General features: G+C 48.0%; 1 long non-coding RNA gene across 1 annotated transcript; it reads right to left on the bottom strand.

The window, feature by feature from the left end:
- Positions 1-1,582: 1,582 nt before the first annotated feature.
- On the bottom strand, positions 1,583-2,697 carry LOC106727435. The gene is made up of 2 exons (XR_001363618.1): positions 2,377-2,697; positions 1,583-2,087 (listed from the first exon to the last, which is right to left on the bottom strand). It is a non-coding gene; the product is annotated as an uncharacterized LOC106727435 (long non-coding RNA).
- Positions 2,698-3,891: the final 1,194 nt, after the last annotated feature.

The raw sequence follows: 3,891 nt of genomic DNA, 5'->3' as shown, positions 1-3,891 counted from the left end.
TCAAGCAGCAAGGGTGGACCGGCTCCCGGCACTAAAAGAAACCCCAAACCTGTTAGCAGTCATTCCCCTTTTCCTTCAAACTCCCCAGCTGTAATCTTTTTGTTTGTTAAGATTTGCCTGTTCTGGACAGTTCATAAATGGGTTCAGTCAGACATGTGCAGTCCTTTGTGACTGGCTTCTTTCACTTAGTATAATCTCTTTAAAGTTCACCTATGTTGTAGTAGGAATCAGCACTTCATTCCTCTAATGACTGAATAATATTCCATTGTATGGATATACATTCTGTTTATCAGCTGAAGGACATTTGGCTTGTTTCTACCTTTTGGCTATTACGAATAATGCTACTATGAACATTCATGTACAAGGTTTTATGTGGGCAGATGTTTTATTTTTCTTTTTTTAATATATTTTTATTGATTTCAGAGAGGAAGAGGGAGAGATAGAAACATCAATGATGAGAATCATTGATCAGCTGCCTCCTTAGTTGGGGATTGAGCCCGAAACCCGGGCATGTGCCTTTGACTGGAATCGAACCTGGGACCCTTCAGTCCGCAGGTCGATGCTCTATCCACTGATCCAAACCGGCTAGGGCCTGAACAGATGTTTTCATTTCTCTTGTGCAGATACCTAGGAGTGGAATTGCTGGGTTGTATGGTAACTCTATGTTTAACCTTTTCAGGAATTGCCAAACTGTTTTCCAAAGTTCATTCATCATCAGTGTATGAGAGTTCTAATTTCCTCATGTTCTCATTAACCTTTATTATTATGTTTTTGATTTTAGCCATCCTAAAGGATTTGAAATATTTCATTTTTTTAAAATATGCATTTTCATAGAGGCTAATGATGCTGAACATGTTTTCACGTACTTATTGGCCATTTGTATATCTTCTTTGGAGAAATGTCTATTTAGATCCTTTGCCCATCTTAAAATTGGGTTATTTGCCTTTTTATTATTGAGTTGTAGGAATTCTTGATATATTCTAAATAAAGTCTCTTATTAGATATTAGAGTCCCAGTGCACAAAATTCATGCACAGGGGGAGTCCCCTCAGCCCAGCCTGCAGCCTCTCCTATCCGGGACCCCTTGGGGGATTCAGACATTCCTCTCACAGTCCTGAACTGCTGGCTCCTAACCGCTCACCTGCTTGCCTGATCGCCCCTCACTGCCCCCCTGCTGGCCTGGTCACCCCACACAGCCTGCTGTTTTTGGTTGTTTGGTCATCCCTCACTGCCCCCCACTCCCCTCCACCCCGCCGGCCTGGTCGCCCCACGCAGCCTGTCCGTCCCGTTGTTTCGGTCGTGACAGCCTCTGGTTTTTTATATATTAGGATACGATTTGCAAAAAAATTTTTCCATTCTTTGCTATCCTGATATGTCCTTTGAGGCATAAACGTTTTAAATGCTGATGATGTTCAGTTTTGTTGCTTGGGCTCACACTTTGAGAAACATTGCGAAGTCACAATTGACAGGAAATCTGGGGCTCCTTCTCTGGGCTGGATGCAGAGAGTCCCAGGGGACCTTCACCATGTTTACATCCCCTCCCACTCCTGAGGTCTACCACAATAGAGCAGCTGAAATGACAGTTTGCAAATGTCCTTTATTGTGAAAACTCAATGGCCTTTGTCTCTGGAATTTGAAATTTTGATGCACATGTTGGCAGCCAAGAGTTTGGAAGGAGGAGGGGAAGGGCCCAGAGAAGAAACCACGCCATTGATTTCCATAGTGAGTCATTTCTACTCTATGTTGTCTTGGTTTTTCTCACCCATAAAGTGGGGGAAATACCTCCATCTCCCCATGTCGGTGGGGGTACGATGAAGAAGAACACTTTGAGATCTTGGATTAAAGGCATCACTGAGGCACAAGGTATTATTATAACAATAAATTATTTAATAGCAGGGAGAGTGAAGCTACTAAAGCTAGAATGGATAGGGGCAGGAAGGAGAGAGGCTGTGAGTTGTGGATGGAGGAGCTGCAGCCTACAGCTCCTGGGCCCAGAGACAGGTTTTTATTCTTAGAGGTGAGATTGTAGGTTTCTCCCAAATGGTTTGGGTTATTTCATCTGATTCAGCAGTGCTTTACTGAGTGCTTCTGTAAGAAAACATGACACTCTTTTTTGGAAATAAACTAGATGTATATATACATTAAAACCATTAGAAACAATGCAAGACATTATAATCAAATGCTGAATTGAATATAATAAGTATCAAAAAGAAAGACTAGATGGTGAAGTGCAGTGGTCCCATTATGCATCCCAGGTCTATCACACTAGTGTGTGATCTTGGCTCCTCAGTTTCTTCTTTTTCTGTGACTGCAACTGTTCATTTAAAAGGCTTAGAATAATGGCTAGCACATAGGAAGCACTCAATGTGGGATCTACCTGGGATTTCGTCTTGCACTCCTTTTTTGGTTACACAACCTTGGCCAAGTTGCTAGATCCCTCCCATCCTCAGTTATCCAATCTGTAAAATGGGTATACAGATAGTTACTGGCTCCCTAGGCGGCTGTGTAGGCGACGGGAGACAATGTAAATCGCATAGTACCTACACATGGTAAGCATTCGCTAAATGAGTTATTATTACAGTCATTAACACTATTTCCCGCCCCGGTGGAGGAGTAAGGGGTGCACTCAAGGATTAGTTGAATCATCAGCTTTCTCAGGAAGCTGGAATATGAGGTGGGCAGGAAGGTACTGGTAGGATTCCGGTGAGCAGAGAAGGCGGGGGGATCCAAGAAGACGGAGGCCTGAGGACGGACTGCCGTCAGTAAGGCAAGAAAGGACCGGGCCTTCTCCAATTGTCCTGCCCGGAGCCTCCTGGCCGGCTGCATCTGGTCCAGCCGTGGCGGCTGTTTACCTCCGAAACCCCTTCCACGTTCTCGACTCTCACCTTCCCAGTCGGCCGGTGCAGGCTCAGCAGGGCAGGCGCAGACCCTCCTCCCTGAGGAATTTGGGTCCGCGTCCCGGGCCCGCGAGGCCCAGCGCATACCTCCTCCCCCGCAGTCAGGAGCCCCGCTGTCTTCACCTCACCCTCCGCCCGGATCCTGTTTCAAAGTCACCTGAAAGCCATTTCCTTCCGCGTCCGCCCCTCCCCTCCCCGCCCAGTAAATCTGCTGGAGCTTGCTTGTACCTGGAGCAGCTTTTTTTTTTTTTTTTGGGGGGGGAGGGGGGCTTGTTTTGTTTTTAAGAATTCTCTAAGCACCGTTTACTATACACACTTGTCTACACCCGGATCTCAACTATACCCAGTGGTTCTGATACCAGCGTCCCTTCCCTCCTTCTTAGGAACAGGTTTGAGCGCCTAACCAGTAGGACCTCCTCCAGGCTCCCAGCCGGGCTTCTCCCCTCTAGCCATGTGCTGGGACCGCATCTTTTATCCAGGACCTTTATTGCTGAATTATTTCGGGTTTTCAAATGTACGCTCTTGCTCAAAACCCAGCCTGCCCCTGTCCCCTCCCCCCTCTCCGGTGTGTATCTTCCCATGCTACAAAAACGGGGTCCTCTATAGCCGTAGGTTCTGCATCTCCCCCTCCGCCCCCCCCAGTCTCGTGGTGGACTCCCTCCAAGTAATCGGCTTCATCTCTCGTCAGCTCCTCACAGGCTCGGATTTACATCAGGAAAGGGTCACGGGAACCGAGTTTCGGGGAGGAATTCAAGTCGTGCCTTTCGGACTCAGAAGAGCCGAGCGGACCAGCTCTGGTGGGTTCAGGACCCCCAAATCGGACCGCAACCGGAAGCCCCCTTTCCTGTGCGTGCCACCGGGGACGTTTGGGGGGGTCCGGAGCCCTCACGGGAGGCGGTGATATCGGGTATGTGACACCAGGGTGACCCCACCACGTGCGTGTTTGCATCTTGGAGCCTTGAGGCTGCCCGGGAGCGGCCCGCGCGCTCGCCCAC

Source organism: Myotis brandtii, unplaced genomic scaffold (genome assembly GCF_000412655.1).
Source record: "Myotis brandtii unplaced genomic scaffold, ASM41265v1 scaffold423, whole genome shotgun sequence".
Lineage (NCBI taxonomy): Eukaryota > Metazoa > Chordata > Mammalia > Chiroptera > Vespertilionidae > Myotis > Myotis brandtii.
Note: the sequence above shows the minus strand (reverse complement) of the source record. Positions and strands in the feature narration are given on the sequence as shown.